Source organism: Furipterus horrens, unplaced genomic scaffold, assembly GCF_987537825.1.
Source record: "Furipterus horrens unplaced genomic scaffold, mFurHor1.1.pri manual_scaffold_11, whole genome shotgun sequence".
Classification (NCBI taxonomy): domain Eukaryota; kingdom Metazoa; phylum Chordata; class Mammalia; order Chiroptera; family Furipteridae; genus Furipterus; species Furipterus horrens.
In genome coordinates, this window is record NW_028327181.1 from 54,165,849 (window position 1) to 54,180,751 (window position 14,903).

Genomic DNA, 14,903 nt, shown 5'->3' on the forward strand with positions numbered 1-14,903 from the left:
GTTCGAAGATGGTCATGGTGAAATACTTGATGAAGCCAGTGCAGCTGTCTAGGGCACAAAGGACCCCTGGATGGGGGTTGGGGGAAGAGAATGGAGCTGAAACCCAAGGGGCTGCTGCCCTGGGGATGTGGGGACTAGAGGATGAACATCTGGGATGGACATCTCACTGGAACTCATGTGACTGAGAAAACCCTCCTGGACCATCTCCCTGACCCAGGCCTGCAGCTCTGAGTCCCTCCCACTGCACTGTCATCTGGGTAGCAGGTGCCAGTGATATCAGACACAAAGCTGGGGATCTGGGAATCCATGGTGACTAACAGGTTAGAGGCTATGTAGCCCATGGGATGTGAGTGAGAAAAGTTGCTGGGATCAGTTGCCCCAAAAGGAGGAAACTGAGGCCAGAAAAGGAAAATGGCCAAACACGTTTTTATAAACCACTGAGCTGAGCTTCAAACCTGGAGGCTTCTTCTCCACCAGGGGGTGCCAACCGAGGGCCTGAGAGCCAGAGTTGGTTTGCAGATGTGTTTTGATTGGCTGTCAAGGTTTTTTGTTTGTTCCTTTTCCAAGGCGAATCAATGGCCAGCAATGAAATATTAGAAACTATCTTGCTTCTCTTGAAAAATCTAAACATCAGGCTAGAGTCGTAGCTGAGTTGCCATTGTCCCCATTGGACAAAAGAGTTCTCCACCAGCTACAGCCCCGCCCACCTCAGCATTCATTTGCATTCCAGCTTTAGGAAGGGTTTTGATGCAGGCAGCTCCAGCCATGAGTGTTCATAGGTGGGTGGGTGGGGGTGTCTGTCCCTGAGGTCTTCAAGGGTAGGTATGGCACGAACTGGGCTTGAAGAGGGGGCAGTGGATGGATAAGGAGAGAGAGAGAATGGGGTGCCTGGCCTCCCTAGGTTCGGTATGCTGAGGAAGAAGAATGGGGGAGGGGTAAGTTCCAGAAGGGCTGAGTTGCCACAGTAAACACTCCATTCCATGTGGCAAAAAAAAAAAAAAAAAAACAGAGCCACATGAAGCTCATGAGCACTGCTGCCATAAATCCCAGGACCTGAGAAAGATTGTGATGCAGGTTAATGACAGGAGATGGAGACACACTTCAAGAAGATGCGGAGGCCAGGCCAATGGAATGGAGGCCAGAGGCACATCCCAAGGAGGTCTCTCGTGAGGAAGATTTAGAAGGAAAACCTGGAAACTTTATGGGGTGAATACTAATAATAGCTTATGTTCACAGAGCACCCAAGGGTTGTTTGTAGGGCTTTACATTTAATTCTAATTATAACCTATGAGGTAGGTGCTATTATTATTCCTGTTTCCAGGTGAAGAAACAGACACAGAAGTTAAGTGACTTGCCCAAGGTCACACAAAGCAAGAACAGGAGGCAGGAAGGGGCTTTGAGACAGCAGTGTGTTTGGGCAGAACGTGACCACTACAGACCCTCTGGCCTGCCACAGCCCACTTGCCCTCCTTCACATCCCAGACCTGACATGGGTGATTTGGGGAAGATGAAGGTGCTTGGATCTCATCCAGGCTTGTCCAGAGGGTGATGTTCCTGCGGAAAGAAAGAATGGTACAGGCTGGCAGGGAAATGAGGTGCAGCGAGGGAGCTGTCAGGTGGGGCGGGCAGGCTCATGGGAAGGAAGAGAGGGCAGAATTTCTGGTTGACTTGTTTGGTGACTGAGTAGCGCATGTTGGGATCAAGCTCCTTGAGGTTTTCTGCATCCAAGCAGTGGGGCATCCCCGGAAAGAACTCACTCCATCTGCAAAGGGCAGAGATATAGAAGGGAGTGAGGGGCTGATGAATGGAGAAAAGGTAACGGGCTGGGACCCTCTGCCTGGTTGTGCAGCGGGGGGGCTTTTGAGGGGGACAGTGCCAAGACTTGAGGCTCAGCTGACCTCAGCACACAGGTGCAAGGAACTCTTTTTTTTTTTTTTTTTGCCAGAACATTAAGAAGTAGGGACTCTAGCCCCAAGATTCCCTTTACTGCTCACTGGTATTTCTCTGCCTCTCTTTAATCTCTGCCTGGCACTGGGCACAGAGTAGAAGGTGGCTGTCCTGCCAGATGTCTTTGGCTAAGAGAGGGAAAGAGAGAGGGGGACCTGTCCCGAACCCTCAGTACCCCAGCATCACCTCATTCTCTCCTCAGACCTGGTGTGGGCTGTCTCGGGACTGGCATGTCAGCCAGCCACTGGCCTCATCCCCAGGAAAGGAGAAGTCCCTGCCCACTCCTCTTCCCATCCAAGGCAGACCCTTCAAGTCCCCCGCACTTGGTCCCTGCACCAGGTCTCCACCCTGCCCCGCTTCAACCACTAAGTATGATTCCTCAAAATCATTCTTCCTCCTTCTCTGTGCCCACCTTATCTTGCCCAGCTGATCTCCCTTCCTCCTGGGCTGTGGCCACACCAGCCCACCAGTGCCTATCCCTGACCCCACACTGCAGGAGCCTCCCTCCCACTTTAGTCCACCCCTCACCTGTACCCTCCTGCGCCACCAGGCTCCCTGTCCCCTCCAGCCACTGGTAGCCCGGGAAGCCAAGCGGGGCACCCCTCGGCTGCGTGAGTTGGAACCTGCGGCAGAACCAGGCGTCCCGCCCAAGGGCCAGAGCTGGCGGAGCAGCGCTGGGGATGCCCTGTGCCCGCGCAGCAGCACTGGGCCCATGTCTTGGGGGTAGGTACCTCGAAGTCCTCCTCCTGGGCCGTGGGGATAGGTTTAGTGCCCGGGACGATCGTCCCTCCTTCTCCCTCCCCTGCCTCCCTCACTCTCGCACCAGCGATAAACTCCTTGCTGAGATGGTCCAGGGACCTGGGTCGCTCCCTGGGTCCCCATGATGGTGACAGACACTTTGTCTCACGTGCTAGTCCCGAAGGCCTCCCCAGGGGGCACCGTCACTCTAAACTGGGCCATGGTGCCGGCCTGGGTCTGGGTCTCTACTGCTGGTTCGACTGGGCAACCAGCCAGGCAGCTCACTCTTAGGGCCACTCCCTGCCTCGTCCTGGCCAGGCCCAAGTCAGGCAAGACTGCTCATCGACACCGATTTCTTTGCCGACCCCCAAAGTCTGCTAGGGCTCGGGGCAGGGAGTGGGCGGGGCTGAGAGGCTGGAAGGGAGGAGGCCTGGGGACTGGGCTGCTTGCAGGGACTTGGGGGTGGGGGTGGGGCTTTCCGTGATGGCGCAGAGCCAGAGAGAGCTGGGATCCAGTAGGATTAGGAGGTTCATCTGCCCCCCTCTTTGTTTGTATCTTTGCCTTCCTAGCCTTTAAACGCCTATGCAGGACCACCCCACTACTTCTTACAACTCTTCTTGGCCTGCAGTCATTTTATTTTTAGTCAATTATTAATTTTGTGAACCAACCACCACTGCCAGGTACTATGTTAGGTGCTGTGAATATTGCCCCAGGCACCCAGTCTTTGCCCTCTTGCAGGCTGGAAATTAAGAGTGAGAGAAAATAAATAAGTAAACCAGGAAGGAATGCAGTGAAGGAGAGGGAAGTCAGAGGGGAAGGTATGGCTTTAGCTCTGGGGGATAACAGTTTTAAGGGTTCTGGTCTGGAAATGCCATCTGAGGTGCCCGTTAGACATCCAAGTGGCTTATTGGCCATTTGTATATCTAATTTGGAGCAATGCCTATTAATGTTCTTTGCCCAAACCATCCATTCTTTAAATATATATATTTGGAGAGAGGGGAAGGGAAGGAGAAAGAGATGGAGAGAAATATCAATAGATTGCCTCTTGTCCACATCCACCCTGACATGTGCCCTGGCTGGGGATTGAACTGGTGACCTCTTCCTTAGCAAAACAACACCCAACCAACTGAAACACATTGGTCAGGGTGCCAAACCACCCATTCTTAATGACTATCTTTTGCCAGGTCAAATTTTAACTTATCATCAAATCATATGCAAGGACAACACATTTCCAAATATGTTAAATAGTCACATATACATATATATATATATATACACATATATATACATACACACACACACACACATATATATATATATATGTATATATAATCCTCACCTGAGTATGTTTATTTATTTGAGAGAGAAAGACATCAATTGGTTGCCTCCTGTACCCACAGCCTAGTTATGTGCCCTGACTGGGGACCAAAGTCGCAACCCTTTGGTGTATGGGACCACACTCCAACCAGCTGAGCCACTGGGCCAGGGCTATTAAATATTTTTTTTATTTTTAGGTTACTCTTCTAGTGTAAAATTAGTATTGCATGTATCCATGTGCCCAAGTGCAGTGAGTCTAAGAAATAGTAATGCTTCAGTGTTTTCCTATGCTATTTCCCTCTCCCTTTTGCCTTTTATAAATTTAAGTAAATGTATTTTAAAGGAAACTGTGTCACTACTGTAAATTAAAAGTCACTTTCACTTCTCATAACAGAAGGTAACAATAAACACGAGTGCAATGAAAAGCACAGATTCTGTGGCCTGCAGCCAGTTCCCTGTTCCAGAGGAAGGTCATTTAGTACTAAGGCTATACCAACACCAAACTGACACTTTCTCCCTGATGTAATCAGCACTGAAAAGAGAATTGATTTGTGATTCTATGTTAATTAATCCTGTGTCCCTGCACCTCCTAGGATCTGTCCTAGAATAGGGTTGTTCAGGGTATGGCAAGTAGATCACTAGCGTCAGGCAGGGTGCTTGTTAAAAATGCCAGTTCCCCAGGCCCACCTCACGTGGGGGAGGCAGAGTCTCCAGAGATGCAGCTTGGGAAATATACATTTTAAATAAGCACGTAGGGTGATTCTTCTTCAGAACCGCAGTCCTCAAGCATTTAAATATTTGTTTACCTTCTGACCTACAGTCTAGGATGATCTGTTGGCAGAGTCTTCTGGAAGCTGTCATCTAACTAACCCTTCAAGACACAGATGAAGAAACCAGAGTTCTGACTGAGGAAGGAACTGACCTGATGTTTAAAAATGTCCATCAGATCATTTTAATCCCTGAATGATTTGGTGCCTGTATTTCCTTTTCCTCCTTTTCTTCTTCCCTTCCTTCTCTTTTTCTTTCTTTTAAATTCTAGATTTTTGATTAGAACTATAGGTGCACATGATTTAAAGAGACAGAGTTCTATGTTCTTTTTCCCCTACCACCAACAGCTGTCCCCTGCACCATTCCTGCTGATTTCCCCTCATCAAAGACCAGAACTTTTATCTTTTGATAACCTTGATATTCACAGCTGCACCTCAAAATAACATGCATGTGTTGCCTATTTATTGCTTCTTCTGGTCCAGGCACTGCCTTCCCAGTCTGGAAGACAGGATTGCATTCACTCCCTTTCCTCGCCTTGCTCCTCTTACGCTTGTGAGCATTTCTTATTTCCCGTCCTTCTAACTGAGTTTCATTAGGACAGTAGGCCAGCCAGCACTCCGTGTTTGCATGATTTTATGTACATGCTATTCACAGGGGAGCTTTGGAGTATACTGTAATTATTATTTCCTTCCCTACAAAACCTTTTGCTGTCTCTCTAAGTAATAATTATATATTATTATGATTTGTCTCACTTTCTATATGTTTTTTATTTGTTTAACCCACCCGCCTAGATCCTCTGTCAGCATGTTCAGACACATGGAATACTCCCAGGCTGTCCCCAGGCTGCCCTGTCATCTGGACTCTTGCCTCCCCACCACCCTGGGGTCCGTTTTCCCTCTTCTCTGGGCTAGAGCTTCTATTTCCTGCACACCATTTTCTTCTGCTGTGGCTTACTTCCTCATTTTTGTGGAGCGTGTCCTTCAAAAGCTATAAACCTTAGAAAGGGTATATGGGAAGGAGGAGAAGTTTTTAAGACTCTGCATGTCTGAAAATGCCTATAGTCCATCTATACACTTGAATGATGGTTTGGAAATAATATTTGTTCAGAATTTTTAAAGCATTGCTTCACTGGAAACAGTGCTGCTAAAAAAGAAAGAAAGAAAAAAAGCTTAAAACCATTTGGAGTGCTGATTCTTTTCATAGCATCTGTTATTCTCTGCAGAAGTCAAGATTTTCTCTTTGAGCCCAGGGTTCTGTAACCTCACCATCTGGTTTAGGCTAGATTACTGAATGGTGAGAGACCACGTGGAGAGAAAAAGGCCCAGCCAGCCACAGCCATTCCAGGCACATGAGTGGAGCCATTATGGGTGTTCTGTACCCAGGTGAACGGAGCTTGAACCCTTGTGGTCCTACTTGTGTGAGGGACTCCAGCTTAAACTACATGGCATCCTGTCCAAATTGTAGAATCGTCAGGAAATAAGGGATCCTTTGTGCTGCTATGATTTGAGGTGGTTTACTCAGTAATAGATAACTGAAAACAGCCTATACCACCAATATCGGAACAAAAAACCCAAAATACCCTATCATTAAGAACCCCAGAGAAATAAGAGAAAATTTTGCTACCATGAAACATGAACAGAACACTTTTTAAAATATACACAGAAAAAATAGCTCTTGTAATTAAAGTCACGATAAGAGAAATAAAAAACTCAATACAAAGATTGGAAGAGAAAGTTGAGGAAAGGTACTAGAAAGCAGAGCAAAGGGCAAAGTGATAGAAAATAGGAAACAAAGCAAAAGAAAATGGAGAACCAGTTCGGGAGATCCAACATCTAAATCATAGGAGTTCACAAAAGAGACAATATATAAAGTGAGGAGAAGGAAATAATCATGAAAGAATTCAATGTAAAAGACGTGAGATTCAAGATTGAAAGGGCCTCCTGAGAGCAAGGTGGTTACTTGATCTGCGTCTCCCTAATAGCTAGTGAAGCTGAACATCTTTTTGTGTATCTGTTGGTTGTTCATATGTTTTCTTGAAAGAAGTGTCTGTCGAGGTCCTCTGCTCATTCTTTAATTGGATTATTAATTTTTTGTTGTTGAGTTGTATGAGTTCTTGATATATGTTTTTAAATTTGTCTTTTTACTTATTTGTTCTTATTTGTTATTTTTTAACTTGAAAAATTATAAAAAGAGGTAGTGACAACGTTACAGAACCCCTGGGCTGCTCCAATTGAAAACAAACCCACGGGCTCTTTAGTTAGGGGTCCGATTGCCCGCCGCGAGAATTACAACTCTTAATAGTTTAGTTGAGTGAAAAGAAAACTGTTTATTTAACAGTTACACATATCATTGCCTCCCCCCTACCAAACCTAGCCAGTTTTAGGAAGGTCAGAAACACGGTTTCCCTACTTCCCAAACACAGTTCAGCTTTACCAGCAGCTGCCAATCATTCAATCTGATTGGGGAGTCCTTTCTGTGCTGTGGTGCCCTTCAGCTCTCAATACAAAACCGCCGGGATTCTCAGCCTCCTTGCAAACTGTCTTCTTTCTGTAAACCGCGTGGATCTCCTCTCCTTCTCCAGAGCACCCCTGCGAACACCCACCAGTGAGGAGACAGCCCCAGCGCGCCGTCCAAAGTGTTCGCAGCTGCCTATATATCTCTGACTGCGTACTCTGACGCAGTGGGTGTTGCCAACAGTTCTGACCATTCACAGAACCCCACGTAGGCTCTGTGTGCTTTCCATACCGTCCCCTGGTTCAAGACTCCTCCCATCCACCTGAGGCCTTGGAAGCACCCAAGCAATTTTGCATAATGAAAGACACCAGCCACCAGCCTCAGGCGTGTGGAGGCATTCTGAAAGCTGCTTCCTTCTCCCCATCTCCCAGCCGCAAACTCCGGGGATTTTTGGACTCCCCTGTTTCTGTAACAACCAGAGAGGGTAGAAGTGGAAACAATGAAGGTGGAATATTCTTTGGATAAGTTTTTCTGTGAAGGGAAGCAGAGAAGTGGGGCAATGACAGGGCATCTGGGATCAAAGGAGAGTTTCTTTCAAGATGAGCACTTCCTCTTCAATGCCGACTTCACATTAGAACTGTAAGGGGCATTTGAAAAAGCAGTGCCCAGGTCTCTCCTCAGAGTCTGGGTTTTGGACCCAGGTGTTAGTATTTTTTTAAAGCTTCCCAAATGATTCCAATGTGCGGCCAGGCTTGAGAACCGCTGCCCTAAAGCGCGTTATGTTGTTGGGAATGAGGGAGGGAAATTGATGCAGGAGGAAGACATGCTAATCTTAGGAGCCAAATCTTGAGAAAGTGAAAGGGGCAGGATCCAGAGCCTAAATAGAGTTCCCTGGACCCTCATGGGTGGAACAAATAGGACATAATGGGTTCAGCAACACAAAATTCCAATTTGAACTGACTTTGGCTATTGTAACTGAAGCATTCAGGGGGTAGGATGTGTGACAGACACAGTAAATTACCCATCCAGTATTCATTCTCCCTTTTCCCTTACAGAACCAAGTTTGGTTTAGGGTAGGAAGGTGGCCAGTGGCCAGCCTGGGGTGCTGAATCATGCTTGGTCTAAGCCAAGTGTGACAATTTTTATTCTCTGCCTCCTCAGCTTTGTGATTGCAGTGTGACTGCTCCAGATTTGAGTAAGACCTACTGCATCTCCTCTTCTTCTCTCAGAAAAAGCTTCCTATAGGTAAGAATGCTCACACTGAGGTCTGTAGGATTAGTAAGAGTTAGTCAGAGGGGCTGAGGTAAGTGTGCTGTAAACCCACTTGCCAGCACTGCTGTGTATTTGATTCCTGAACTGAGAGCCTAGGACACCCTTGTCTCTTCTGTCCCACTCATCCTCACCTTTCTTGCCTCCCTGTCACTCATCCCACTGGAACGATCTCTTAGACAATCATCTGGTCATGCACTCATCCATCAAGTACATCTTATGAGTTTTCCAGATGAGGCACTAAACTGCGTGTCCTACGGGGAGGGAAAAATGTGTGATAAGGTCAGGGAGCAGACATGGCAAGCATTCAGCCCTTTCCCAGTCCACACGCGTGGCAAACATTGCCGATTAACTCATGCATTTTTCTTCTTGAGTTCAGGGGTGGCCTCAAAGTCTTTGTTACCAAAGCACTCCAGACAGCCACAACCAACTGACTGGAGTTGTGTTTAAAATGAAACTTAGTGTCATCCTTAAGGTAAGCTGTGGCTCAGGGCAGTGTGGATCCAGAATAGAAGGGAGACAGGACTGAACTACTCTGGAGACTGGGAGATTGGGACTCTATCATTTGTAAGTAACAGACACCTCCAAGAGAGAACTTGAGCAAAAAGGATAATTTATTATAAAGACTCAAGGCCAGGAATACAACTGGGCCTCAGGGGCAGTCTCAGAGGCAGGGGCTAGAGCATTATAGGAACTCAAGAAATTCCATCCCTCTTCTCTGCATGTCTATTTTGTCTTTTCTATCTCCCTCCCTCTCTTGACCAGTTCTGTTTCCCAGTCCACATGCAGACATGGCTGCCATAGAGCTCAAGTTTTTATGTTCTTTGTCTGAAAGATAAACAGGTTTTGGAATGTCTTGGTTCAAATTCCAAGTTCCCCAGCAAAGGGTTCTCACTGACCCAATTTGCGACAGGGACACCCCCTGGTCTAATTACTCCTGTCCACGTGGAAGAGGTCACACAAAACGCTAGGCTGGCTGTGTCCACCATAATCATGTTGTTGACACTGATGAGCTGTGGGGTAGTGTGGGTTTTTCAGAGATGTGTAAGTAGGTCATCTCCAGGCAATGGAAAAACCCAAGTGATAAATATCTCCTATATAATTCAATAAAGACTTCTTGTGAGCTTTAAATTAGTCATGAAAAATTGATACAATTTTGATAGGCAGAGCTGAACAAATAAGATGTTCTAAACTCCAACTAGCTTGGTAAAACATGGGAATATATTGGCTTATGTAACTGGAAAATCCAGGAGTAACTGACTTTAGGTCTAGATGGATCCAAGAGCCCAAAACCTATGTCAGGAATTGCTCTCCCTCAATATTTCATTTCTTCTTTCTTTTGTGTTGAACTGTATTGACACCTTCTCAGGCAGACTGTCTCCAAGTGGTGGCAGAGAGGGTTATCAGCAGCTCTGGACTTCTATCCTGCGAGCTTAGCAACCCCCAATGCAAAGACCATGTCTCCTTATTACCCCTAGAAATGTTCCTGGGGCTGAGATGGACAGGCTCCGTGTAAGCACTCTGGCCAACAATCCCAGCCAAGGGCAGCCTTTAAGTCATCCCAGGCACCAGAGTTTCAGTGAAGAACTCTCCAATGGTTCTACCTCTAAGACTTTTGAGTCACCCTCAGCCACTCCAGTATCCCTAGATGAGGACCCGAGCCTCATGGGGCTGAGACAAGCAGCTCTGCTCTCCTCTGTCTGAATTCCTGACCCACAGGAACATAATAAAATGGTTGTTAATTTATATATGTGTGTATATATATATATATATATATATATATATTATTTTATTTATTTATTTTTTTAAGGTCCTGCAGCTGACTCTCATTGAACCAACCTTGGTCATAGACTCTGAGACAGGAGCTGGAGCTAGCCCCACACAAACTACATTGAGCTGAATGGATGGATGGACCCCCAGAGGAAAATCAGATGTGGTTACTAGAAAAAGGAGGCGAAAACTATATGTATCTCTTCTACCTCTTATAAACCACCTGTCAGTGGGTTGCTTTCAAAACTCTCAGCAAAGGCTTAGAGGTCTTCCTAAATAGAACAGCTTAGAACAACCATCGTTTTATTATATACCATGATTTTGCAGGACCGGACTTTGGCCAGGGCTCTGCTGGGTGAGTTTTTGTTTCATATGGTACTGATCAAGATGTCTGTTGATATTCAGGATACGAAACTCAAGAAGACTTCGTTCATGTGTCTGACAACTTGAAGGTGGGAGGCTGGACTCGGCTGAGAGAGTCAACACATGCGTCTGCACGTGGTCTCTTCAGCATGGTGGTCTTGGAGTAGTCAGGCTCTTTAACCCAGCTGTGGAGGGTCTCAGAGGTGCTGACAGGTCTTCTTATGATAACCTTCTGATACATTTCATTGATCGAGCAAGTCATAAGTCTAGCATAGATTCAAGGGAGGGGAATTCAACCCCACCTTTTAGTGGGAGGAGTAGCAAGTAATTGGGTGGGAGTAAAGAGATCTGTGGGGGCTATTTCAGATGGCAGGGCTTCGTGTAAGGATGTATAAACACAAAGGTCCAAGTGGAACAGGGAGCTCAGGGGGAGTTTCAGAATTCTGGCCAGTCCTGCGGGTCTCAGCATCCTGAAGACATAGTGGTCTCTGTGACTTGTTCATTACAGTGACTCCACTCCTCATTCCTCCCTTCTCTGGATATCTTTTCCTGCTTCATCCCTTTCCCTTACCATGATTTCGTATTGCCCTGATTCTACCCCCTGTCTCTTCTAAATTTACTCTTTTAACTTCTCTCCACTGTTGAATTGTGCCATTTACTCAGCATTTCCCTGTCCAGGTTTCCAAGAGAGAGAGAATCCAGTTAGTTCAAGTCATCTATTTGCACCAGGGAACGTCATTGATCATGCATTAGTCAATGGCTTGGTCGGGCTTGAGTCAGGTGGCATCCCCTAATCCAATTAGCTGGGGCTGGATGAGGGCAGGGCTATGCCCCACAGAATGTGGCTTCAGCCTGGGCTGTAGATGAAACATTTTTGCTTAGGTGTGGCCTGGACGTGGGCTTGGCAAGTACCATGATTGACACATCTAGGGCAGAGATGCTGACAGAGAACCCGTAGAAAACATTTTCTCGCCTCTGGTTCCACCCACCAACCTCTCATTAACATTTGAGGAGGCTGACCCCCATCACTGCTGGGGAAGCAAAACAGGAGGTTGAGAGTGAGTGAGGGTGAAGGTGAACTTGGCGAGGAAAGCCTCACTGGACACAACTCATCAGCTTCTCCAGCTCCTTGTACTTCTGTCTGAGGTACTTCACGACTCTCTCCTCAGTGCTCTGAATCTCTTGCCAACCTATATCTTGTACCAGATGCCCTGGTTGAGCTCCATTCCCTCCTGGCCCCTGCGGAGGGGCTGCTGAGCTGCACTAGAACAAATAACCAAGCATCATGCGGCTTCTGCAAATGTAAGGACCCCCATCCGCAGTGAACAGCTGGTTTCTCTAAGGTGCCTGGTGATTCTTTAATACATTTTCCAAACTGACAAATGCAAGTCATTGACTGGTGTGGGCTATGGTCTGATGGGGAGGAAATGGCCCCTACCAAAGGCTGAATTGGCCCCAGCACTGCCTGTAGGTCCCAGGCCTCGGGCCCACCCTTACCTTTCCTGAGCACCGGCCTCCCCTCCCTCTGCCCTGTGATGTCTCCTTCTGTCTATGTTCTATTTGATCTTGGTTCCCTCCAGCACTGCATGCCGAATCCTCAAGGTTTGAGATTGCCTGACATGGAGAATGGCTCTTTCTTCAGGGTCTCCACCTTCAGGGATTCTGTCCCTGGGAGCCTGGAGACCTACCTAGATGACCTGGATTTCCATAGAGACAGAACTCCTTCCTCCTGAGCTCCCTCTCTGACCCCCGCCCTTGCCAAAGCTATCTCAAGTCTCACCTGACTCCCTACCCACCGCATCTTGCTTTTGGCAGATGCATGGCCATCCTTGTCCCTGACAGTACTGAGGACACAGGAAGCAAAGCTCTTTGGCTTTTCTTCCCACTGACCACATGCAGGCTCCACTTCTACTCCTGCCTCCTGTCTCCTGCCTCAGAAGGAGAAGCTCGCTAAAGCTACTTCCATTTCCTCAGGGACTTGGTCCCATCAGTTTTTGCCTCTTTATTAATAGTGGAGTTTAAGACCTTGGGAAAATTATAATACTGACTATCATGTAGTAACTGGGTGACCTTATGTAGGTAATACTACCTCTCTGAGCCTCAGTGTTATCATCTGTGAAATGAAGTTATAATAGTATCTGACTCATAAAGTTGTTGAGGGTATTAAATGAATTTTCACAAATGAAGTCCTCAGTACAGTTTCTGGTACATAAGAAGCACCCACTGAAATAGTGCTTTTTCCTCCCCATGTTCCGAAGATGACCTCACATTCTACTTTACTGTGAAAACAGAAACTTCCAGTAGGAACTCCCAGAACCTGCGGTCACCTAACCCACAAACATACCTACTCCCCAGCCATCCTGCCCTACCGGTATCCTCCTACAAGTACTTCCCCCCTCCCATTCAAGGGAACCCTGCTGTGCCTGGATGTGCCCCACTGAATATAGGACCCATCTCCCTAGTCACCCTTTTCCACTCTCTCCTTCCCATCAGCTATTGATGAACAAAAATCTCTCTTCTTCAAAAAAGAAACACAACCACTCTACCTCCCCTGCCTCCTTTCTGGCTCCTATAGCGGTGACATCATGGAGTGTCTCCTCTGGCCTCCTCTGAGAGGCACTACCTCTTGGAAAGACCATTTTCTGGGACCAGCTTCAGTCTTGGGATGATCCAACCACCTCAGTGTGTGTAGGCATTGCCTTGTGTTTGGGCACCAGGGCCCAGGGAATCCGCCAAGACAGGGACTGGGTTGGGGCCTATTTTCTAGGGGCCAGGAAGGCCTCCATTACTTAGGGATGGTGCGGAAGGTGAAGTAGTCAGCACTGGTCCCTCCTCTTCCCCTTTCAGGGCCTGTTGAAGTTGGTCTGAGGTCTTCGGGTGCAGGTCCTTAATGCCATTATGCAATCCCTCAGACCTTGTTTCAACTGGGGCCACCAACTGCCCTGGCAGAGAGCATGGCAAGAGCTCTGGGTGCTCATCCTGTCTGAGATGAAAGCTAAGCCCTTGGGGAGGTGGCCTCAGGGATGAAGGTGGAGGACTGGCCGATGACATGCATGAGAATGTGGTCCCCAATCAGACAGTCTGTTGTTCTGTCTGTCAGGACAATTGTGACTACAAAGAGCAAAAATACTCTCTTCAATCTGGCTTAAGCAAAGAAAACAACTTGCCAGCCCATGGTACTCAAACAGCTGATCTGGCTTTAGGCCCAGAGAGGTGTTAGGGGCTCAAACAGTGGCAGCATACTGTCTGCCCGTCTGTCAGTTATGCTCCTTGTCTTTGGGGTGGCAAGACCCCTCAGTGACCTGTCCCCTCAGCAGCGCCAGAGAAAAGAGATGCCTTTTTCATTTAGCTTCCAGCAGCTCCTCAGCCCTGAGCCCCTTTTTCCTGGTCCAGGTCACCTGCCTATCCTTGAAGCAATCCCTGCAGCCCATGGGATGGAATGACTGGGAAGGTCTGGGCTCAGTTCCACCCAGTTCCATAGAGACTGAAAACAAGGCAGGGATGGTTGCCCACCATGGAGCAGGATGGATGCTGGGAAGGCAGAACGGCCACTGTTCATTATGAGTCACCATGCCAGAAACATGGCCTGAGGCAGAGACAGCTGGGTTCAAAGAAAATGGATAATAAATGGACTGGTCACACACTGGTGGCTTTGGGATGGTCTGTCCTGCTCTAATGACCCAGTGGCATGCTTTTGAGGGGTCAGAGATGGAATATGGGTTGTTTGTGAGGTCCTTCCCAGAGACCAATGGACCTCAACTTCATTTGGGGGCTCTGCTCTTTCAGTCTTGACCTCTGGCTTCCATGGGTTATGTGTCATGGGTCATGGGTCATAGCCATAGACAAGCTCTGTGCTTCTCTTCCTTCTTCTCTTCTGCCTATGACCAAGGTTTGGGGCCACACTATCCATTTCCAGAGCCTCAGAGACCTTGATTTTTTCTAGAAGCCTAAACAGCTTAAGGCTTCCTTACTTGGTCCCCTTGGAGTAGACCCCCTGAGCAGAGGAGTTTCTGGGGGGGTGGTTGGCCCCAGCTCACCTCCCTCTGCTGAGTCATATCTAAGGTTCATCCTAACAATGCCAGGTTTGACCATTCCAGGGTGGGGTGTTCAGGCCATCCAGGCCAAAAGGACCACATAACATGAAGTGGAAGAAAGCATACTTTTATTTCAGTCCCCATGCCATCCCCCAGGACCCGACACCATAGCACTCGGCCTGGTGCCCATAGTGCATAGTCCAGAAGATCCCAGGGGACAAAGCCCCACAACACGGCATCAGG